This window comes from Musca domestica, unplaced genomic scaffold (assembly GCF_030504385.1).
Source record: "Musca domestica strain aabys unplaced genomic scaffold, Musca_domestica.polishedcontigs.V.1.1 22, whole genome shotgun sequence".
Classification (NCBI taxonomy): Eukaryota; Metazoa; Arthropoda; class Insecta; order Diptera; family Muscidae; genus Musca; species Musca domestica.
In genome coordinates, this window is record NW_026712262.1 from 5,922,641 (window position 1) to 5,949,036 (window position 26,396).

Genomic DNA, 26,396 nt, shown 5'->3' on the forward strand with positions numbered 1-26,396 from the left:
TATTCGATCTAATGTTCCAAGGCCCGCGACGGCACTTGAATTTTTACTTAAAATCCGATTTATATAGCCTTTTAATATCCAAGGCCCACGACGGCACTTGAATTTCCACTCAAATTCCGATTTAGTCGATTTAATATTCCAAGGCCCACGACGTCACTTGGATTGTCACTTTAATTCCGATTGATCTCCTTTTTAATATCCAAGGCCCACGACGGCACTTGAATTTTCACTTAAATACCGATTTATTCGATTTAATATTCCAAGGCCCGCGACGGCACTTGATTTTTCACTTAAAATCCGATTGATTTACTTTAATATCCAAGGCCCACGACGTCACTTGGATTATCACTTTAATTCCGATTTATCTACCTTTTTTAATATCCGAGGCCCACGACGGCACTTAAATTTTCACTTAAATCCCGATTTATTCGCTTTAATATTCCAAGGCCCGCGACGGCACTTGATTTTTCACTTAAATCCCGATTTATTCGATTTAATATTCCAAGGCACGCGACGGCACTTGATTTTTCACTTAAAATCCGATTGATTTTCTTAATATCCAAGGCCCACGACGGCACTTGGATTTTCACTTGAATTCCGATTTATTTTCTTAATATCCAAGGCCCACGACGGCACTTGAACTACCACGGGTTTAGTTGTTGAACACTTTCCGTGACCCACGACGGTACACTCGCCTTTCTCTACTCACACTCACCTGGTAATATATATATTTTTGTTTAATTCTCCGTTGTCTTTCACGTTCCACTTCTTTTGCCGGTTCACCACAGACTGATCTCAAGCTAGGCCTCGTCTGTCCTATATGTTCTCGACAGAGAATTCCAGGCTACTTCCAATGGCCTTCCCGACTTCGGCCCTCTGTTGCTGAGTCGACCACGTGGCTTGTGCAATAACGGGATCTTGTTTGTGTCATTGGCGTCAGGACTAACGGGACCTTATTTATGTCTTCATATAAAATATTTTGGGCACAACTGTACTATTCTAATACTACATTCTTATCTCTTCAAAACATAGCCGCATAATCAAAAAAAAAAACTTTAGTAATTACTATTAACTTAAACTAACATAATTCATTATTAAAATTTATTATTTAAAATAACAAAAAAAAAAAAATACAAAAAATGGAAACATAAGCAAATTCATTACAATTAAAAAAAAAAAAATATTCTGTTGCGGCAAAATTGAGGCACGATTTTTGCCGTCACAATATAAAGTTGAGTATACTACATTACAAACAAGTAAACAAAGGCTTCAGTCGGGCGGGGCCGACCATTTGACTTTTTGACAAGAATTAAGATTCGCTTAGAGTTAAAGTTCCTCACATTCGTATATTTCGAACGAAATACCACATACAGGGAGAGATGAAAAAAGCCACTCGTCCGACAGCTGTTAAAATTATTCCAGTAACAGCTCATTATATTGTTTACAAGCGTAAAAAAACATTTTGGTGAGTATTTTCTAGAAAAAAGTTATTCGTGTTGGAATTCAAGCGTGATAGTGTGATTTTTTTATATTTGGCTGGAAAACCACAAGTGGCTATCTTTAGAGCACTCCAGCTTTTAAATGTGAATAAATCTTTTGTGTCTCGTACCATCGCCCGTTACCGTGATACCGGTAGCGCAGCCCGACGTTAAGGAAGAGCACGGAAGAAAACAGCAACATCAGCAGAAATGGTTCGAAAAGTAAAGAAGCGACTCGAACGAAACCCGCGTCGCAATGGCCGAAAATTGGCTAGTGAGCTGAACATATCGCAATATTCCATTCGGCAAATATTGAAGAATGAGCTCGGGTTAAAGCCATTGAAATCCCAAAAAGTGCAAGAACTTACACCGCAACAGAAAGAAAATAGACTGAAAAGATCCAAAGAGTTGCTTCGCCTGGCCGAACTGGTGGTGAACTGTCGAATTTGGTTTTCTCCGATGAGCAAACTTTCGTTGTCCAGCAGTTTGTAAACTAACAAAATGATCGTGTTTACCAGAACTCAAGCGCCGGCCCTAGTGATGGTGTGGGCCGCCATAATAGCTGATGATCGCTCTCCGCTCATATAAACCGACCGTAGCATCTGGAGGGTCACGCAAACATTTTGGCCGCAGACCTTGGACATTCCAACAAGACTCAGCACCATCGCACTCAGCACGCGCCACACAAGTATGGTTAATTTCCAGCGCACAATGGCCACCAAAAACTCTGGCTACCAATCCGTTGGACTATTGTGTCTGGAGTATTTTGGAAACAAGGTTGGCACTTAAAATACCAAAGTTTCGGTCATCTCAAGCAAGGGCTTCGCCGGGAACGGGCCAAAATATCGCAGAGCAACATTCGGGCAGCGTGTGATGGTCCATAATTCGTAGCAAAGGTTACCAATTCGAACAAATGCTTCATTCAATAAAATTTAAAAAAAAAAAAATAATGTAAAAATTATGGCCTTTGACTTTGTTGCAGTTTTTTATCATACCCTGTACACTCAAGAAATATATCTATATGAAATGTGATCTAGAATAGTTCTTTCTTTGACACTTTTCCCAAGAAATTAAGTATAAACGGACCGGTTTGGATAAGTATTAAATTAACAGCATTTATTCATTTTAGTACATAAATAAAAAAATTATGTAGAATATTTCTTCTGTGGACATCTTCCACCCAAAACGAAATTTCATGATACCTTCAGGCGTAAATGGAAAAAAGTCCAGGGAAAATTTGATCAAAGAAATTGATAGAGGGATAACATTTTTGACCAAAATATTCTTCGTATTTTTATCTGCAATTTTGCTGTAGACACTATATATCTTAAATTCACGGATTTTGAGGAATCTTAATGTGACATTTTTTTAAAAATTGTGGAAGAGGAACTTTCAAAACACAGACACATCTGTCTGCTTTTTTAAAGTCTACTTCCATAATATTCTGGATTTTCCTCGTAATAATTGAAAAAAAAATAGAAATTTGTCGCACAGTGTAATAAAAGGTGATTTTTAAGAGCTATTGAAAATTTTTAAAAAATCCACATAAAGTTTAGACAATGCATGAAAACTTTATTTGAAATGATAGTAGGGTTTATATAAATTTAATGTTTGAAGATTTTCTTAAGCAAATCCTGACCACAACTGCGCTCAAATGGCCCGTTTTTTAACGTTTTGACAGGTTGTTGAATGCTCAATTGGAGTGGCGTGGAGTGGAAATGTCCCTACAAAAATAGCCTAAAAGCAAGATATAGGCGGCCAATTGACCGGTCCCGAACGAGAAACATTTTTCTTTATCGGAATCCAGTTTTGGGCAAATTCTTATCCCTTACGTCAAAGTTGAATCTGGATCCTCGAGGTGTAAAATCAACTAATGAAGTCGAAAGAATAGTGACTGTTGATACAAGTATCCTTTTTTGGAGCTATGTGAAAACTTGTCTAATAACCTACCCTGGGAGGAAATCTCGGGAGTTTTGGTGGGCTAAAAACCTTACCATTCTTCGGAAAACAGCAAGGAGGACTTATAGCTGGGACATCAAACCTAAACTTAGCACTGATTGCAACGCCTGTAAGCCAAACTTAACAAGTATACAAGTGGGTTAAAGAAAGTCAAACGTAGATACCTAAGGACGGAAAACCGGTTAACTTCTCTTTCTTTCTAATGAAGACCTTAGAAAGGTTACAGGACCAGGAAATTCAAATTTGAATGTAATTATTAAACGCATAATGCCTATGTCAAGGGTCGGTCATTGGAGGCAGCTTTACACGAAGTTGTCGGATAGATTGAAAAAAAAAACGTGGAGAACTCCAGGTTTACTGTGGCGCCTTTCCTCGGTATAGAGGGGGCTTTTAACAATGTGAAACTGGAATCGATCCATAATGCTGTCTATGCATCTGGGATTTCCTCAATCCTGATTGAATGGATTGATAGTATACCAAAAAAACTGAATAATCAATTTGAATTTGGGAGAGGGTTTCATTAGGAAAACAGTCAGCACTGCGCAGGTAGGAGTTCTCTCATTCCTGCTTTGACTTATGTTGAATAACAGAATACTTGTGAGTTTCGACCAGCTTCAAATAAATGCCGATGACGTAGTTGTGCTGATAAGTGGTAGAATTCTTCTAACAATTTGTGACCTTGTGCAAAGTGCACTACTACAGTTGTCTGGTTGGTCTGTCAGTACTGGATGGAGTTACACTGAATCTCTTTTCATGCGTTTAATACCTCGGTACGATCATGGACCAATTTTTAAACTGGAACAAGAACATCGTAGCCCTACCTGTTCTGACGATATGTGATTAAGTACAGATCACTCATATCCAAGTGCAGAGAGTCGCGTCTTTTCTGACAACCGGAGCTTCCAGCCACTGGATATTTTGACTCTAGCAGCAAGGTGTGTGTTTAGACTACGGGTAGCTGGAAAATTTCTCTCTTCACTTTTTGGTCATACACAAATCCTGGGCTTACCAATTAATCGGAATATATTGTGTGAAGTAGAACATTAATGTTATTATAACTGATAGGGATGTCCGGGCTGGCGACCAACCTCTTCTAGACGGCCTGGCCATGTATAGAGACGGTTCCACTCTCTACTACTCACATAAGCTTAATGACAATTGCAGCGTTTTTCAGTCGGATACTCCTGTGAATAATGTTGCTGAAATTATCGAAATGCCGACTATAGGGAGGTACCGTTATATGGGGGCTATAGGAAGACGTGGACCTCCATACAAAAATGTTTGTCATAGGCTGTAGTACCCATTACGAACTTTAAATAAGAGATTTTAAATAATTCCGGTAAATAATGACGCAAAGATCATGAAAATGCCAAATATCGGGAGGTACCGTTGTATGGGCACGTGGACCGACATGGCCCATTTACGAACTTAACCTGCCTACTACATGTATCAAGGGCCGGCCAAGGTGATGGTGTGGGCCGCCATAATAGCCGATGGTCGCTCACCGCTCGTATTTATCGAACATGACTTCATCAACATTCGGACAGCGTTTGATCGTTGCATTGGCCGTTTGAAGGCCATAGTTCGTGCTAAAGCTGACCAATTCGAACAAATCTAAATTTATTCTAAAATTTGATGCTATTTCCGACATTTTTTGCTTTCATTCAATACAAAAAAAATGTAAAAATTATGACTTTGTTGCCGTTTTACACTGAAATGCTTACGTTTTCGTTTCGTTGTTTGTACAATTATTCCTTCTGATAGATTTTAGTGAACGAAAATCAGCTGTTTGTCGTGTAAAAGGTGTGCGAATGGGTTCTTTCGATATCGCGGAACAGGCTTTTAATTATTGAAAAGCTTTGTTCGTTTATAAACCAAATAAATAAAATGAATAGTGATTAAATTATAGACCAAAATACAACAAAAAGTAGAAAAAATCTAGTAACCATTTTGGAGGATGGGCCCAAGGGAAACCTCCTGCTTACGTCTCTGGCAGAATCAATTTCTTTCCTAACCTTTAAAATAACTCGCAAAATTTTTTCAATCAACTTCGACATAGTTTGATAGCCATTTCAAATACAACTCAAGTAATTTGTAAAGATGAACTTTTGTTTTGTCGGGTATGCTGCTAAATGACATTATGATAATAAAATAAATATGTTTTACTCTTTGGAGTCCTAAGATCAAAATCCATTATATTTAATAACATTCTCGTCCAGACACCCGTCGAACCGTCTGTCCCTCTGTCTCTAAAGAGCAACTTTAACTAAACATGACTATAAAACACTTCCTGTACATCAAGTGAATTAACATAATTACCGGCAATTGCTGCTGCTCTGAAGCATTATCAAGTCGCTTCGCCTCGCATCAGCTTCACTTTCATTTATTTGCAGCAATAAAATCATCAAGAAGCGTTCGTTCAGTCTTTAGCACTTAGCTGGAACAGCTGAATATAAAACACATTTTATGGCTTTTGTGTTGAACACCTTTGACTCCTGCCACCTCTTTGCATCTTTGAGATTGTTTAATTATTTTGTTTCCTTCGACAGTCGCTGGTCGTCCGCCTCCTCCACCCAGTTGTGTGACGCTATGGCACTTAGAAAGGGTCTCCCGAAAAAAATGGAAACCCAAAGACAAACATGGAGCGGAACCCAATGTGAACTTTTGCATCATTAGTGCAATTAAACAGGTGCTCACAATGTTCCCCCCGCCCCTTCCGGCTTTCATCAATTCAAAAACTCACACACACACTCACACACGGAGAGACAGACAGAGGGGATTAAGCAGACAGTTAAGAAGCTCAATGGCAGTCGTCGTCCTGAAACTGTTGATGTAGTTGTTAATAAGAAATTGTTATATTAATGTAACGGAAATGTTTTCAAAACGATGATGACGATGATGCCGCTGATGGTTATGATGCCAATGACGGAGATGATGAAAATGTAATGATGATGGCATACCACCTTCTCCCTCTTCAAAAACCTGGGCTAGGGTATCTTAAATCAACCCATAGATAATGTAATGCGAACAAAGCTTCTTTTTCCTTCAATTCTGTTGCTTTAATGCTTCGGGTCAAACTTCCATTAGAACGTCGAGGACATTCCAATGTATGTATTAGTGTGTGTGTTTGCTTGTTTGGTAAGAATGTTAGAAATCTGTAAACAGCTTTAGGCTGCATACACATCATTGCCATTATCATTTGTGTCCGCTCTCAGCTCCAGGCGTGTTAATCCCTTAATTTACGTCTATGATTTTTTGAGAATTCGTCAATTGGTGAGGAAATTCTAAACACGCGCTCAGCCGGAAAGTGGTAATTTTTTGATGTTCTATTGGAAGCCCACAACAAAAATGAGGGGACTAATTTTCCTTCGAATTGCTAATTGTTTTTGTTTTGTTTTTTTTATGGATAAGGGACATTGGCGGCAACATTTGCAAGATATTATCTTTTTTTCGCTCCAGACCTTGTGTAAATAGAAATATTGGGATGTGTGAAATTTGAATTGAATCGCGGGCTTACTTCGCATTTATGAGCATTTTGGACATTTAACATTTCGACCCGTTGTGGTGAGGTACCAGAAGGAGTGAGTCGATATATCCCATATTCTCAACATATCTTGTGTCAGTAAGACATTAAAATGCATCGGATACTTATTTCGAATTTTATGAGCTTCATGGTTATTCATGGGGAGGTACTCGAAGATCTTGCGTAAGTAGAAATATTGGGATGTGTGAAATTTGCAGAGAATCGGAAGCTTATTTCTCATTTTATGGGAGATATAATTATTTAATTATTTATAATTTATTTTGACCCATTGAGGGGGAGGTAGCAGAAGTAATGGTCTGACATATTTCATCTTCGGGTGCTTCTTCTATCGGGTGCTTATTTCATATTCTAAAAGTGTTACAATTATTCAAAATTTTGACCCTTTGTGTGGGAGGTACATGATGGAGTGGGTCGAAATTATCAATTTACACACTTGACATAACACTGATACAAATATTGGGATTTTTAAAATTTTAACAAAATTAGATGACCCTTTCTTGTTCCATACGGAAAATTATTTTCTGAAAAGATTTTAACCTTTTGTGGGGAAGACATAAGGAGGATTGAATCTATATTGCTCAACTCCGAAGTCGATCTTAATGTGACAATAAAATTACGATGTACCAAGTTTGGATTTAATCGGATATTCCCTTTGTGAGTTATCGTGAGCACCAGACAGGCGAACGGACGGACATCGCCAGATCGACTTCAAATGTCTAAAGGGACCTAGGGTTCAAACCGTTATTTCGATGAGACACGTTTTGGCCGTATCAAATGATATATGTATAACCAAATTGATGATGCTGATGGTGGTAAGGGGATTGGCCCAGGATTTGGTTCCTCAATGGACCCTTCCCTCTTCATTATTGAACGATCAAAGTGGTCCTTAAGAATCGCCGAAGGTGTCCTTAGGAACCCGCAAGGTATCGATCATCTGAGGTCCACCCCTTTTCGCCTTAAGTCTTTTGCGTTTCTTAGCAGGGGCCTTAGACCCCGTGGGGACAGCGCTTGATTCCGTTGCTGTAACGACTTTTAAATCGCTTGGCCAAAAATGGTGATCTGCCGAATTTGGTTTCCTCCGAAGAGAAACCATTCGTTGTCCAGCAATTTGAAAACAAACAAAATGGTCGTGTTTACTTACCAAAGAGGTCAGCTGAAAATGTGCACCTTCGGTTGGCCACCAGAACTCAAGCGCCGGGCATGGTTATAGTGTGGGCGCCATAACAGCCGATGGTCGCTCTCCTCTCGTATTAATCGACCGTGGCGTCAGAATAAATGTCGTATATTATAGCGAAAATTTTGGCCGCAGACCTTGGACGTTCCTAGCACGCGCCATCCAAGAATGGTTACGAAATGGGGTTTCTCGCTTCATTTCCAGCGCACAATGGCCACCAAAATCTCTGGATACCAAAATCTCTTGGACTATTGAGTCTGGAGTATTTTGGAAAGCAAGGTAGGCACTAAAAATTTCCAAAGTGTCCATCACCTCAAGCAAGTACTTCGCCGGGAATGGGCCAAAATACCGCAGAGCAACATTCGGGCAACGTGTGACGGTTTCATTGGCCGTTTGAAGGTCATAATTCGTGCCAAAGTGACCAATTCGAAACAAATCTAAACTTACTCTAAAATTTGATGCTATTTCCGACATTTATTGCTTCCATTCAAAAAAATAAAAAATGTATGTAAAAAGTATGGCTTTTGACTTTGTTGCAGTTTTTTACCTCACCCTGTATATATATACTTTATGGGTTCGGACGAAATTTATAAAATCTCGATTTTCCGATGTTTAAGAGTAACCCAAACTCGTTACAAAATTTCGTGAGGATCGATCCATAATTGAGACGTATGGCGCTACACTCTATGACACTATGTGTTGTTTTCAGGATAACCTGGCAAAAATACTGCCTTAATGAACGCATATAATGAACAGATTCATGCTTTCCACTGTTGTAAATAAAAATAAAAAAGTTGAAATTTTAAATTGGAAAGCCATTTTTAATCTTCATAAATATTTGGTGAACTCAAATTAAATAATGTCTTGCATTTATTTTCATTTTCGTGACAAACAAGGCAACACAGCCGCCCAAGTTATGCAACTCAAAACGCTGTGAGTCACTTTACGTTTAATTAAACAACTTAATAATCACACTAATTCATTTAACATACGCACACACTCAAACACACATAAGTGCGTAACTTATTAATTAAAAATAATGAAACTTTAAAGCCCCCGAAACACCCAATTGCGGAGATTGTCGTTGTCAGAAATAATTGTCTCTCAGGCCAAGTTAATGCCGCAAAACAAAAACACGATTGCAGTGAAGACGGGAAGGTAGTGGCTTATCTGATTAAATTGAGACAGCTGACGTAGGGGAATTCCTCAGTTTGTCGAACTGAGATCAGCTGAGCTGTCTCGTCTCGGCTACATACAATGCACTTAAGACCAATTCGTTGGCTGTTCCCCCTCCCTCAGTTAAGCCACAATATTTCAAAAGAAGTTTTCAAAATGTTACCATAGAATGTCAAACAATGTTGTGAAAACAACTTCATAAAACTCTTATTTGAACAGGAAACTTTGTTTTTCGGGTAAACGGAAATGGGGTATAAAGTTATTCTGTTTCAGCTTCTTTGAAGCATGTTCAAGTTCGCACACACACACACACGCACATATGTATATTTGGATGTGTAAATGAGTGAAATTGTCGTCAATATGTTTTCATAGAAAAACTTTTCCTTCAATTATTTCGAAAACCTTATTTAGATGATGTGGCGAGCGGCGGGCGTTCTTACAAGGACCCCCAACTCTGAAGCTTATTTGTAGTCCATAGTTAGTTGTTTCTCCCGAATGATTTGATGTTGGGTTTTCTTTCCTTTCATCTTGTATTTAGTTTTGCGATTCTGTCTTTGTTTTGCTTTAGTCTTAATGCTACTATTGTAAGTGAATGGAGGAGGAATACACTCGAAATGAAATGTTGTTACAAGTCGGTTAGCAGCAGTATGGATCCTTATCGGCTACCGTAAAAAAGGAGTGGGGAAGATACCAATGGAGTGATTTCTAAAATGTGATAAGGGCAACATATTAAAATTTTCGAGTTATGCTAACTGTGGCGGCTGGAGGTAAGTAACAAATTATAAGCTATACATCAATATTTGTATCATGATTTTTTAGGCGTAATAAAACATTCTAGAACCGCAAAAATTGCAAATGTGATTTGATTTGTTCTTTACGAAAAGGAAAATTTTTTGAAAAATCACATATGTCCATTAAATTTTCACATAGTATTTGTATTTATGTGGACCACGAGAAAAGGCACATTGGAAGGTATAATGGAGCGGATGTCGATTAATATACGAACAGCGGTGCATTGTCGGCAAGTTGTGGTTTGAACATCTTTTTAAACCCAACTGAAAATTAGCGGCTCGGGAGAAACCGAAATTGACGAAACAAAAGTCGGGAGGAGGAAGTACCATGGTGATCATGTGGTTGAGGGGCAGTGGGTTTCCTGTGGTGTTGAATGGAATGACCGTTCAAAACAAACTACTGCCGCTCTTGAAAAAATACATCAGACCGGGTTCCATAAAATGTCGATTTTTGGAAGGTAATAATAAACACTTAAGTTTGTTAACAATTAATTAACATATTTTTCCATTTGAGGCTAATTTGGGTGAAGAAGGGTACACTCACTATAGGGTTAATTACTCCTAAAACTTCAACAACCCACAAACAAAGCAGCGTCCACTGAGGATGACGAGTGTGTACCTCCATTAAAACGGAGTAGGCAATAATTTGTATATATCTTTAGTTTTTATACCCTGCACCACAAGGTGGTCAGGGTATTATGTCTTTGTGCATTTGTTTGTAACAGGCAAAAGAAAACGAGATAGAGCCATAGTTCCGTTTGATGATCTGCATAAAATCACTTTCTGAGTTGATTTATGCATGTCTGTCCGTCCGTCCGTCTGTTCATGTATTCTTGTGAACAAAATGCAGGTCGCATTTATTATCCGATTGAGATGAAATTTTCTAAACAACATTTGTTTGGCCCAAGGACGAACCCTATTGAAATTGGAGATAATCGATCAAAATTTAGATATATCTCCCATATATATCTTCGTCCGATTTGCCTTTTATTGTGCACCAAACGTGTAATATCAGCCCGAATAGTATGGAATTTTGCACATACAACCAACAATTAGGCCTGAAAATACGTATGCCAAATTTGATCGAAATCGGTGCAGATAAAGCTATAGCTCCCATATATATTGTTCATCCGATTTGTTATTTTTGTCCTCCGCAGCCGTAATATGCACTCTGTAACAGCAATATTTGGGGAGATATATCAATTGCAGCTCAGAAATACCTTTGCTAAATTTTATCTAGATCGGTTCAGATTTGGATATAGCTCCCATATATAACTTAGTCCGATTTACCTTTTATTGTGCACCAAACGTCTAATATTTGCCCAAATGGGATGAGATTTGGGACATACAACCGAATTGAGTCTAGAAGGTAGTATGCCAAATTTTGTGAAGATCGGTTCAGATATAGATATAGCTCCCATTTATATTGTTCATCCGACTTGTTATATTTGTTACCCACAGCCGTAATATGCACTCCGTAACAACGATATTCAGGGAAATATATCAAATACAGCTTAGAAATATCTTTGCCAAATTTTATCGAGATCGGTTCAGATTTGGATATAGCTCCCATATATATCTTTATATGATTTCAAATTAATTTTGTACCAAATGGGCAATACAAGTCCGAATTTAAAAGATACAAATGCTTCGGCATATTTAGTCCTTTGAACTTTAAATTATAATTATAATCATAGCGTGTATGATCGAATGCTCCATAAAAACTTTTAATTGTTATGTGGAGCTCTACTAAATTAGCAAAGTGGTGTAGGGTATCATAAAGTCGACCCCGCCCGACTTTAGGACTTTCTTTACTGGTTTGAATTTATCTCTGTTTTGGGAATCTAAACCCATTTAGCTCTGCTGAGACCTACGTCAAATGATGGTTCTATATTGGCAATTTTTGTCCACTGAAAACAACGAAACAACAACTGCAAATTAAAATACCAAATAATATGTTTGTAAAATTTTTTTCGGGAACCCTCAAAATGTCTAAAATTAGTAAGAACCGTTATATAGGACCTCTCTATAAAAAGGGCCTTATCTTCATAAAAATCATCATTCACAGCGATAGATTCTTAAAATAACTAAAATTTGGAAGTGCCATTATATATGGCCCATACGTAATAGTGGACCTATCTTCACAAAATTTAGCAGTGAGATATTCCGCTAGCTCTGAACTCAAAATGTGAAGTAACTTAACTGGGTTAAAAATTGTGGTCGAATCCTTCAAAATACCGAAAATTAGGATGTACGGTAACATGGGGCCTATGCCAAAATTTATTAGCAAGGAGAGACTACATCTACTCAGAACTCAGCTTTCTTGAGGATCTCACACCACTATACGACGAATAGATAAATTGTCGTTTTCTTCGACACTGGTCTTAACAACAGCAATGTTTTCTTCTGTACGCACTCTTCTCATTCTTTTCGGTAGCTTGGCATACAAGAGTGATTATGTGCCACATAAAATTCACAAAGTTCTCAATAATGTATTTTAATTTGACACTGTTTTTCAAAATAAATTTCCACGATTTGGAACTATGTTCTAACCTATTCATGATGATTTGACAAGCAATATTTACTTTAAACTGTCAAAACAGCTGTCAGAAAACATAGTGATTCTTCAAACTAAGAGAAAAAACTCATAAAAAACACCCTTTGCTTTGTAAGGAGCTACTCCTTCTGGTTCTTGTTTCCAGTACATGTCTACTGTTAAAAACTAATTTATTTCTCCGGGTGTACTAAGTAGTATATTGTTGATTTTATTGTCAATGCCTTGACATTTTCCCGTTCATTCAAAGACTTTTCTAATTCAACGCTGTCGTAAAAAGGCATTAAGTAATAATCACGTTAACATCCTTTTGAGAATTTTCAGGAATTATGATATTATATATTTATGAATGAATGGAAGTGTGAGTGTGCCTGTTGGTGTGTGTGTGTGTGCATGTGAACACTGTCTACTGTCATTCCGCAAAGCTTTTTGTCAATGGGGATCACGTCTTCGTCTTGGCTTTCACCCTTTTTCCAGCGACAAGGGTATGGGACATGTTAGTGGTAGACGGTTTTGTTGCTGGTCCAATTTATAAATTGATTGCATTAAATTAATATGTGTGTAACGAAGTACTTTTAGCCATGGCATTGTGGCCATGAGCAAATAATATTTATGATTGTCACCAACTCACCCCTCCGCAACGATGGTAAGAACTCACTTCGCATCGTCGTTATAATGCCAATCTCTCTACTGAATGGCTAAAAGGGTTCAAGGAAATCAAATGAGAAATGAAGCATATGGCTAAATTTAATTTTCCACACAATTGTAAGAAGTATAAAGAAAAGAAAAAAAAAAAAAAAACACAAAGATTCTTAAAACGTTTTTATGTTTTAAAGCAATTTATTAAAGAAATTTAAGTTGACAGTTGGAGGATGTCGAAAGAGAGGGAGAGAGAGTTGAATATAAATGTATTGCAAACAAAAATATAAATAAACGTAAGTTTATTGTCAGACACTTCCGCACATCTAACATTCATTACGGCAATGGAGTGACGATGACATGCTGAGTTGCGGAGTTACCGGAACCAAAAGTCCTTCTGCCTCGTTCTTTACTGTGCTCTGTTGGAATGTTAATGCCACTTGACAGTCGTTTAAGGATATGACTGTCATTTAGCTGCAAAACATGTCTGTACTTGAAAAGTCTTTGAAAATATACAAAGAGTTTAGAAAAATAATTATGTTTTAAACTTTTAATTCTTCAACAAAATATTGCATTATTATATACAAAATACGATTTATTCAAGTACATAGAATATTCTAACAAATTGAATTTATTTTCTGAATGCATCCGACAACTTTGCCCAAAACAGCCTTCACTGGCCAAATTTAGGTATAAGCTTGCTGCGAAGTGCTTATTGTATATGTATTTAAAGTTGGACGAAATTTCTGGCCCCATTACCTTTCTAAGGTCTTCATCCGATAAAAAGAAAAACTTTCTGATCAAAACCTTAAAAAGTTAACTGAATCTGAAAATTCGTTGAATTTTATATAAACGTACAATAAGCACTTCGAAATAGGCCAAAGGTTGGACAGTGGAGACAGCTTTGCATGAAGTTGTTTGTAATTCGGCCGGTCCGATGTTTTTTTCCCTCCACCACTATGTTTATCAAAATAAAAACCAAGGGAAGATCAAAATTTGATGGAGGCTTTTGTACATATGCATATTGCGCATGTGAGGAACTTTAACACCAAATCGGATGAAACATATATGTATATGGGAGCTATAACTATATCTGAACCGATTTTGACCAAAATTTGAAGTATTTGCTCCAATTTGCTGAATTCCGTCGAATTGGCAAAATTCAAGCCGAAATCGGATAAAGATATATATAGGAGCTATATCTAAATCTAAACCGATGTTGACAAAATTTTGAAAATTTATTTCCGAGCTGTATCTGATATCTGGTACCAAATATCATTGTTGTGAAGTGCAAATTACGCATGTGAGGGACTTAAAACTCTAAATCGGTTGAAACATATATATGGGAGCTATAGCTATATCTGAACCGATTTTAAACAAATGTGATGTACTTGCTCCTGACTGAATTAGGCCGAATTCATGACTTTTTGACAGATATTGGCCATTTGGCGCACAACTAACCCGAAATCGATTGAATATATATTTACAGGGTGAGATTAAAAAACTGCAACCTACTTCAGACTGCTGTCATTTCTAAGCCGACAGCTATTAAAATTATTCCAGCGACTACTCATTATATTGTTTACAAGCGCACAAAAGCATTTTGGTGAGAATTTTTCAGAAAAAAAGTTATTCGTGATGGAATTCAAGCGTGATAGTGTGATTTCTTTATATTTGGCTGGAAAACCACAAGTGGCTATCGTTAGACCACTCCAGCATTTAAATGTGAATAAATCATTTGTGTCTCGTACCATCGCACATTACCGTGATACTGGTAGCGTAGCCTGACGTCAAGGAAGTGGACGGAAGAAAACAGCAACATCAGCAGAAATGTTTCGAAAAGTAAAGAAGAGACTTGACCGAAATCCGCGTCGCAGTGGCCGAAAAATTGCTCGTGAGCTGAACATATCGCAATATTCCACTCAGCAAATATTGAAAAATAAACTCGGGGTAAAGCCATTGAAATTCCAAAAAGTGCAAGAACTTACACCGCAACAGAAAGAAAGTAGACTTAAAAGAGCTAAAGAGTTGCTTCGCTTGGCCGAAAGTTGTGAACTGCTGAATTTGGTTTCCTCCGATGAGAAAACATTCGTTGTCCCCAGTTTGTAAACAAACAAAATGATCGTGTTTACTTGCCAAAGAGGTCAGCTGAAAATGTGTACCTTCGTTTGGACACTAGAATTCAAGCGCCGGCCATGATGATGGTGTGGGTCGCCATAACAGCCGATGGTCGCTCTCCGCTCGTATTAATCGACCGTGGCATCAGAATAAATGCCGAATATTATCGCGAAAATATTCTGGAGGGTGTATTAAAGCCTTGGACACGCAAACATTTTGGCCGCAGACCTTGGACTTCCCAACAGAACTCAGCACCATCGAATTCAGCACGCGCCACCCAAGAATGCTTACAAAATGAGGTTCCTCGCTTCATTTCCAGCGCACAATGGCCACAAAAATCTCTAATATCAATCCGTTCGACTATTGTGTCTGGAGTATTTAGGAAAGTAAGGTTGGCACTAAAAAATACCAAAGTGTCGATTACTTCAAGTAAGCACTTCGACGGGAGTGGTTCAAAATACCGTATACAACATTCGGACAGCGTGTGACGGTTTCATTGGCCGTTTGAAGTCCATAATTCGTGCCAAAGTTGACCAATTCGAACAAATCTAAACTTATTTTAAAATTTGATGCTATTTCCGACATTTTTTGCTTTCATTCAATGAAATTTGAAAAAATATAAAAATTATGGCATTTGACTTTGTTGCAGTTTTTATCTCACCTTTTATATATATGGGAGCTATATCCAAATCTGAACCGATTTTGACAAAATTTGATACACCTATTTCAGAGCTGTATCTGATATCTGGTACCAAAAATCATTGTTGTGGAATGTATATTACGCTTGTGAGGGACTTTAAAACCCAAATAGCATAAAACATATATATTGGAGCCATAGCTATATATGAAACGATTTTCTCCGAATTTGATGAACTTACTTCTGGACTGAATTCTGTTGGATGTACCAAAATTAAGGACTTTTTGACAGATATTGGCCATTTGGTGCACAATTTATCCGAAATCGATTGAATATATATGGGAACTATATCCAAATCCGAACCGATCAGAAGTATTTCCGAGCTCTATAAGATATCTGGTACCAAATATCATTGTTATCGCATGCATATTACGGATGTGAAAGACTTTAACACCAAATCAGATGAATTATATATATGGGAACCAAGTTCACACCTTACTTTTGGAAACACACTTAAATCTAAAGAGAAAATGAACATTATCGGTCCACCTCCCATTGAACCTTGTCCTTTTACTGTTAAAATTTTAATTTAAAAAATTTTATATTCTAAACTTTCAAAAATGTGAAATTTGTAATTGTTTTCTTTGAAACTTCACACGTATATTTTTTTCATGTGACAAAGGAAAAGTATGCCCACTTCTCTATTTTACTGAAAATATTTAAAAGAAATACACGCTTTTTTGGAAAAATGTTACAAAGAATATGTGTGCAACTACAGACGCAATATTGCAAGACACAAAATGGTTTTAATCGATAGCAATATTACAAAAAAGAACGGATATTACAAGCAAAGGAAATACTTTGCCAGACGGAAATGTGCAAAACAATTTCAAGAGACTTCATAAAACAACAACAGCAAGAACACAGCTTTATCTGATAATAAATTCACAATGAAATATGCCGTTTTATGAAGACTAAAAGGATTTCGGCAAAAGTACAAAATATGAAATGAAATCCCCATTGCTTCGCACATCTCGCTCACAGCGAAGATGACAAAAAGCATGAGACAGAACCCATTAAGAAAAAGTAAATAAAGCCGTTTTGCCATCGGAAACAGTCATAACTCAAATGTGTCACCGAACTCCGGGGAGTAGGTGCACGTTCACGCCAAGGAGACACAAAGAAATGTAGCAAAACGGCGTTATTGAATTTTTAATAAACACCGTAACCCATATACAAGTTCCCATTTAGCCACAATGTATTCCTCTCACCCCGCTTTGCCAAACATGTTGTGTCAAACACCCCCTGGGAATTGGCATAAGTCTCAGGTGTGAATAACTTGCAAAAAACGCGAGCAGCAATTTTAGGCTCAGAATTTAAAATGTTGTGTTGGAGCACAGTGGTTCCAGACAATGAAATGTTCGTGCGGAGTTGGTGGTTGCAATGGAATATATTCACTCGTGATCTAGTTTTAATACAAATATTGCAATGAGCAAAATGTTGACTTATTTGCGGACTCCTTTCGTCCTTTGTGGAATTCAGAATTTTCATATTCATAAGCATTTTCATCTTACTCTACTTTGTATATGTGCCGTGTTATCCAATAAGAGACATGGCTATTTGGCCAATGGGAGATAGAAACTCTAAAGTTCTTCTCAGAAGTAGATCCCATATTTAACAAATTTGCCAAAGCCATTTCCTGGCTTGGTAGACTACCCTTCTAACTACATATCTCTCCATAATTTTTTTTTCTCCTTCCCCATTCTATATCTCTCTTGGTCGTCTCGCGTTCATGTTGTTGGCCTGGAGACGATCGGGTGATAGATGTCGGCTCTATCATGCTCGTTCTAGTGCATTTGACTTGCTGTATTCAGTTTGGCGCATTTGGAAGGTAACTATTCGTGGAAGCGGGCGCACTTCGGAAACGAACGATTGAGGAAAGTGGACGTACCACGGTAGCTATCTTCGGCATAAGGTTGTACAACTGTGACTGCTGCACGAAGTGAGTACTCTCTACTTTGACGAAGACGGAACATCTTATTCATCTAACAATACGGACTGATTGAGAATTATTTCTTCACACCGAAGAAATGAGAACCTTATTTTGAAACAAGTAAGCGAAGGCTATAGTCGTGCGGGGCTGACCATGTGGTACCCTACAAATCCATTTTGGAATATTTCGCTTTTGAAATTACGTCACGGAACACTGCCCAGATATAACCCTTAGCATTTTGACCAGTGACATTTGCCCAATATTTACGCACTCCGTCATGCTGTTAGTTGTTGTGGTCCATTTTACAGCTAAATATAATTCAATGGTCATCCAAAATGGTAGAATTCTTCCCTGTCCTTAACCCTCTTCTCAGGCGTGACGATTGTTTTCAATTATGTGATCGGGGCATTTTTTCTGTTTTTGGTTCATTATATTTATTTACTATATTTTGCGATCATCTCCAAAAGCAAGAGGCCCCTCTGTATCTCCAAATTTAGACTCATCTATATGATTTGCTTGTCTACGACATTTGGCTATATTCGTCAACGAAATCGGCATAAAAAAGCCGGAAGTTTGCCTTTTGTATATTTCGGAATTCACCTGCAGGTTATTTTCAGCATTTCGGTAGAATGGAAATGTTGGTATTTTTCCAAACAAAAATAGTGGTCCATTCTACCCGCTGTCCTAAACTCTAACTTCATGCGATATTTCGTGTACTTTGATTCATATTTGTGACCTTTATAACGGCTGCAAAATCTGGAACATTTTTAGTTGTTGGTCCATTTCAAATATTACAAAATACTATAAAGTCTATATTAACATCAATATTAGAACCTTTTTATGCGATTTTTTTAGATTTTATACTTTTATGCCAAGAGGGCATTCTGAATTCACAAAATTTGTCAAAATCGGTCCAGCCATTTTTGAGATATAAGCATTCTAGCTAACATACCCTTTGTATATATAAATTGTATATATTTCGCTTTATAGATCCGATATATTTACTATCGACATCTACGTAACGGTCAGAAGCGATTAAAAATATTCGCGGTTTAATGGAAAACTTGACTTTTATTTAACATAAATGTTATGGTTTATTTCACCCACTAAATAATACCCGATGACCATCAAAATTGGAAGGCTTCTGCCCTGCCCTAAGCTCTAGCCCCATGCTAACTTCCGTTTCGATTTGTCTATAATTGCGACCTGTAGATCAACTGCAAAATTAGGACATTTTTCAGTTTGTGGTCCATATCAATTTCATATTATGCGATCATCTCCAAAAGCAATAGGCTTCCATTCTGGGTCCAGCCCCTCTCCCATTCTAAATTTCGTGAAGATCCGGCCATAATTGTCACCTGTAGAGTGATTCCAAATTAACATGGACAGACGGAGAGACGGACGGACATACATAGCTAGATCGACTCAGCTCGGCGAGATAGGAAGATCCATATATACTTTCCTATGTGGGAAACCAATATTTCAAGGTGTTACACAATTTTTGGCCCAATCAGACTTATAATACTCCTAACACATAGTGTTGTAGGGTATAATGATGAAAAAGGAATACATGTTAAAGGGGTTCACCAATTATTGTTATTAGAACGCTTATAAAAAAAAAATAATAAAATAAATAACAGTTAAATATATAAAAAATAATAAAAATAAATATGTCGGTCATTATGCAAATTCATAAATTGATATTCAAGAGTTCAGTTCAGTTAAATAAATATTCTGATTTTTTAAATATAATTCTTAATGGAACTTATTTATATTTATTTTCCCAGGGATATTTTTCAATCTTATCTGAGACTTGTTGCATAAACCTATGCATAAGTCAAATAACATTGTTATTTATCGTTTTATTATTTTCAAACCACTGTGCTACAAATCTATCAGAAATCGTGATAGAGGCACTGCCAGTGTCCTCGCTTAACTTATAACAAAAAATCTCTAGACGAATATTTCAAGCTAAAAATGAAGCATAAAACCACAGCTCGTAAAATGGAAACACTCTATAAATCTAACAAGTTATGAAGGATTTCTTAACAGAGAACAAAAAAAAACTTTTCACTGCCATCAAGACAACAACAATACCCGATGGCGGCGGTGGTGATGATGACGGTGACGGCTACAGGAACATTTAAACGTTTAAAATCAACGAAAATAGCATCAAAGATAACAAACTTTTTTAAAGCTTTAAACGAGCGAAGTACACAGTTAAGATGCCGCCCACACGAGGGTTGGGGGGAATTGTAACTGTTGTCCTTGCCACTGCCATTGCTGCGGCTGGCTGCCTAGCTGTCTGCCTGCCTGCTCTATTCTATAAATGTTGGAAAGAGAAATATTTTATATATTTCTGACACGAAGTGTACACAACGAACACTTGTTTGTGACAGTTTATGCCATAAATGAGCGTTAAAACACCTGAACATGATGCCAGCAAAAAAGGCGATTCCGACGGTGCGGTGCGGCATATCCGTCTGTCTGTCTGTCTTCATGCAGATTCAAAGATGGAAAAGTTTTAAATTATATTTCTGTTGTACTTGAAAGTGTATCACAAAGTGTACTCCAAAACGTTGTAAAGTATTTAAAATGTATTCAAATCGCTAAGTGGTTTCGCTTGTTGTCGTTGGACATTAACTGAGTGATTCATAGCCGGCGGCACATCCCCAACGTCTGTTGAACTTTCTTGGATTGCTTTATAGAATCAATGGAATTGCTCTTGCTTCGGGAATGAAATAACTTAAGGTATAATGTTTACAGAATTCGTTAAAAATCGTCGAGTTGTCTATAACATCATTAACAAGTAAACAAATTTATAGTGGGGAGGGTCAACCATGTGATACCAACACCATCATTATTTCAGGTGGACTTTTTCTAAATTAAACAGAATAAAAAGTTTCAGTCGGTCTTCCGACAGATGTACAGCCTCAGTTTTCAAAAGATTGGATCTATTTATCTCAACTTTACATTGATTCGAAGGTTAGTATAAATATTGCAATGTGCTGTTGAATAAATTCGCATTTTTGGAAAGTTATGATTGTAGGTGACATACGAGAAGGAGTGATCCGAGATTAAATGTTGTCTATATACTAAATTCAAGAAAATAGGAAACCGATTTCACGTTTTATTATTACCACGAATCGCTAACTATTATTTAAATTTTCACGAGAACTATGAAATTTCTACTATTTCGGCTACACTTTTTATACCCTACACCACACTATGGTCACGTTATTATGTCTTTGTGCATTTTTTGTAATATAGAGAAGGAAGCGAGATAGACCCATGATTCCTTTTGGTGATCTACATAGAATCACATGTCCATGTATTTTGGTAAACAAAATACAGGTCGCATTTATAGACAGATCAAGATGAAATTTTGCACAAAACATTTGTTTGACTCAAGGGCGAACCCTATCGAAATTGGAAATAGTCGGTCATAATTTAGATATGGCTCCTATATATATATTCGCCCGATTTGCCTTTTATTGTGCACCAATTGTATAATATTATATGTAAATATCATTATGTATAATATTAGTCCAAATAAGATGGACACATATAACCAAATAGAGCCTAGAAACAAGTGTATCAAATTTTGTGGAAATCGGTTCAGATATAGCTATGTAGAAGGTTGAAAATAATCCTTGAAATTATTTTCTACCCTTTTCAAGAAAATGTGAATTATAAAATATTTTGTTGTATTTCGGATTATATCCTATGCCAAACGATAAACGTTCAAGCTGGATAGTAATCGTTTGTATAACAAAATAAATTATAAATCTTAAAGAAAATCCTAACCGAACGATTAACGTCTTAGTTGGATTATTCTTCAAGGTTGGTTCCGAAAATAGGGAGAATAAAAACACAATTATTAGCTTGAATTTGTTTGGTGTTTATTATTCCCCAGTTTTAGAGGAATGAAATTGAATATTATAATGTTCCTTCTTAAATAGCATGATGAATTGAGTGATCAATAAAAGAGAGGAACAAATCAAGATAAAGCGAAAACTCATTTGAGTAAGAATATTATAACTGTAATATTATTCGAGTGATAAATTGTCACAAACGAATGAGTAAAAAGTAAATACAGTGAGCGTCAATAATTGTAATACAATGAATTTAATAAAATAATTTCATCATAACATTTAATTTATAATATAAGTAATAAACGTTTTATGCTTCTACCTGCGGCTGCTACAGCTATAGCTCTCATATATGTTCTTTATCAGATTTGTTAAATTTCTCCTTCACATCCGTAATATGTACTCCGGAACAACGATATTCGGAGAAATATATCAAATACAGCTCGGAAATACATTTTACAAATTTTATCGAAATCGGTTCGGATTAGCTCCCATATATGTCTTCATCCGATTTCACGTTTATTGTGCACCAAATGATTAATATAATGCCGAATTTAATGGATTTTGGCACATACGAACGAACTTAGTCTGGAAGAAAGTGTATTACATGTGATGAAATTTGGTTAAGATAAAGCTATGGGTCCAATATATATGATTCATACGATTTTGTATTTTACTCCCTCACACCCGTAATTTGGAGGGTACCGTTGGTCTAAACGTGTGCCAATCTTCACAATTTTATCATTATATTATTTTTTACTCACTACGAAGTTTCTCCAAAAAAAAAATCAGATTGATTTTTGTCACATCTTCCCATATTTGTGAGACCACAGCAGTGGTCTAATCTATTCTGACCTATGGTTGCATAGTCTGGTGGCATGCGATCGAGTCCAGGCCGTTCATATCCAAAATAATACTAGTCCGTCGGCGTAATGCAAAATCTTCAGCCATTGAACATATTGTATCAGTTTCAAACATCAAGAAGTGCGCTGAAACTACAGGAAGCAGAAGAAAATGACACTTTTCGCGTTTTGGTCATTCACGAACCCTGGACATACCTACATGTCGGAAAATTTTAGATGAAGTGATGCAATGTCCAACATTTTCGACTTAAATTTTATAGACCTAATGATACCATATAGGACTGCAGGTGATCCTCCTCTGGACGTTTCGGACATACATTGTGAGATAAAAAAACTGCAACAAAACTGCAATTTTATTGAATTAAAACAAAAAATTTCGGAAATAGCATCAAATTTTAGAATAAATTTGGATTTACAACGTGACAGACTTGGACAGATATAGCGGACCGAAGTATTCAGTTCTTATACTTCATCTAATACAGCTAAAAATATTTGTAAGTTTAAAATTTGAAGAAAATAGAACATTTACAGGGTGAGATAAAAAACTGCAACAAAGTCAACAGCCATAATTTTTACATTTTTCTTAAAATTTTATTGAATGAAAGCAAAAAATGTCGGAAATAGCATCAATTAGAAAAAGCTTAGATTTGTTCGAATTGATCACCTTTGACACGAATTATGGCCTTCAAACGGCCAATAAAACCGTTACACGCTGCCTGAATGTTGCTCTGTGGTATTTTGGCCCATTCCCGGCAAAGAGCTTTCAAAAATAGTCCAACGGATTTGTATCCAGAGATTTTGGTGGGTATTGTGCGCTGGAAATAAAGCGAGGAACCTCATTTTGTAACCATTCTTAGGTGACGGGTGCTGAGTGCGATGATGCTGAGTCCTGTTGGAATATCCAAGGTCTACGGCCAAAATGATTGTCTGCCCAAGGCTTTAATACACCCTCCAGATAATATTCGGCATTAATTCTGAAGCCACGGTCGATTAATACGAACGGAGACCGACCATCGTCTGTAATGGCGGTCCAGACCATCACCATGGCCGACGCTTGAGTTCTGGTGGCCAACCGAAGGTGCACATTTTCAGCTGACCTGTTTGGCAAGTAAACACGTTCATGTTGTTTGTTTACAAACTGCTGGACAAAAAATGTTTTCTCATCGGAGAAAACCAAATTCAGCAGTTCACCACTTTCGGCCAAGCGAAGCAATATTTAAGCTCTTTTGAGTCTATTTTCTTTCTGTTGCGGTGTAAGTTCTTGCACTTTTTGGAATTTCAATGGCTTTACCCCGAGCTGATTTTTCAATATTTGCCGAATGGGATATTGCGATATGTTCAGCTCACGAGCCACTGCGACGCGGGTTTCGATCAAGTCGCTTCTTGACTTTTCAAACCATTTCTGCTGCTGTTGCTGTTTCCTTCCGTCCACTTCTTTGACGTCGGGTTACGCTACCAGTATCACGGTATCGAGCGATGCAACGAAACACAAAAGATTTATTTACATTTAAATGCCGGAGTGCTCTAACGGTAGCCACTTGTGGTTTTCCAACCAAATATAACGAAATCACACGATCACGCTTGAATTCCATCACGAAAAACTTTTTCTCTGGAATATTCTCACCAAAATGCTTTTTATACGCTTGAAACAGGATAATGAGCTGTCACTGGAATAATTTTAACAGCTGTCGGACGAGTGACATAGAAATGACCGCAGTCTGAAGTTGGTTGCAGATTTTTCATTTCACCTTGTATGTCGATAGTCAGGTGGTCCTCGTAACTATTAAGTCAGAGCTATCAAACCGTATTCTGTAAAAATCCAATCATTAAGCGCTCATATATACTTAATGATAACGCCATCGTTTTTCAGGCACATATTCAGGGTATAAAGAAGGTAGGCAATTTTGTTATTGCATAACATGACCAGTGACTATATATGTCAATAGTCAGGTGGCCCTCATAGCCAGCAAGTCAAGCGCTATCAAGTCGAGAACCATTTTTAATTGTAAGAAGGCTCTTCTTTAAATAAGTGAGCCCCCTTGATGAGCCTCAGGACAAAACAATATAGTGGGGAATGAAATGGTAGACGAACTATCTCGAGGTGGTTCCCGGTCGATTGATCCACCGATTGATCAGCCGATTCAAAGGGGCTCTCATCGAAGAAGCTGGCAGAGGATGACACATGGAAATCGGTTGCAATGTATCTAGGGCCATCTGACCGGCAATGTCGAGAAAAAGAACCTAATCGCTTTTTTCAATTAATATGTCCGATCTAAGAATCGTGGTGGGCATATTGATTGGCCACCGCTGTATCAGATATCTGACTGTTATCTCAGGTGGTTCCGACTACGGTAGACTATATGAGTACGAAGAAGAGGAATAGACGACTGAACATTAACTACGCTGATGTCCCACGCTGTTCGATAGGTGTGGGATAGAAACTCTAACATTCTTCTCAGATGTAGATTCCATTATCATCCACAGGTTTGCTTAAAACATATCATGGTTAGGCATATGACTAGATAACTATATAACTTTTCTCTCCCAATTGTATATCTGTTTTTGTCATAACTAATTCTTTCCTGGATGAACCTGTAACCTTACCGAACCTTAAACACAAATTCAACTCTAGTGTTCTACAAATCGATCGACTGACTTTTCAACTTATTTTACTGGGTCAGTTTGGTATGTGCTACTTTCTATGACACGCCCATGTTAAAATAAAGAATTAGGATGCAGTTTTGTTATTTGGTAATGATATTTTTTACTGACATAGGTACATTATCAAATGTTAGAGAAATATTGTACATTTTGGGCAAGGAGGGTGTATATTCTCTCTATTATTTAGCAATTGTGGAACTCATCGGAATAAAAATTATGTACAATAAAAAATAAAAATCGGTCTATGTTTTGGTATAGCCTCCATATAAGGTTCCGCCCGGCTTCATATACAGGGTGAGATAAAAAAAAAAACTGCAAACAACTTCAGACTCAGACTTCAACATTTCAAAGCCACTCGTCCGACAGCTGTTAAAATTATTCCAGTGACAGATGGTATTCAAGCGTGATAGTGTGGTTTCTTTATATTTGGCTGGCCACAAGTGGCTATCGTTAAAGCACTCAGCATTTAAATGAGACTAAATCTTTTGTGTCTCGTACCATCGCTCGTTAACGTGATACTGGTAGCGTAGCCCGAAGTCAAGGAAGTGGACGGAAGAAAACAGCAACATCAGCAGAAATGGTTCGAAAAGTAAAGAAGCAGAATAAATGCCAAATATTATCGCGAAAATATTCTGGAGGGTGTATTAAAGCCTTGGGCCTTCATTTCCAGCGCACAATGGTCAGTATTTTGGAAAACAAGGTTGGCACTAAAAAATTCCAAAGTGTCGATCACCTCAAGCAAGCGCTTCGCCGGGAATGGACCAAAATACCGCAGAGCAACATTCGGGCAGCGTGTGATGGTTTCATTGGCCGCTCGAAGGCCATAATTCGTGTCAAAGGTGATCAATTCGAACAATGATGCTATTTCCGACATTTTTTGCTTTCATTCAATAAAATATTAAGAAAAACGTAAAAATTATGGCTGTTGACTTTGTTG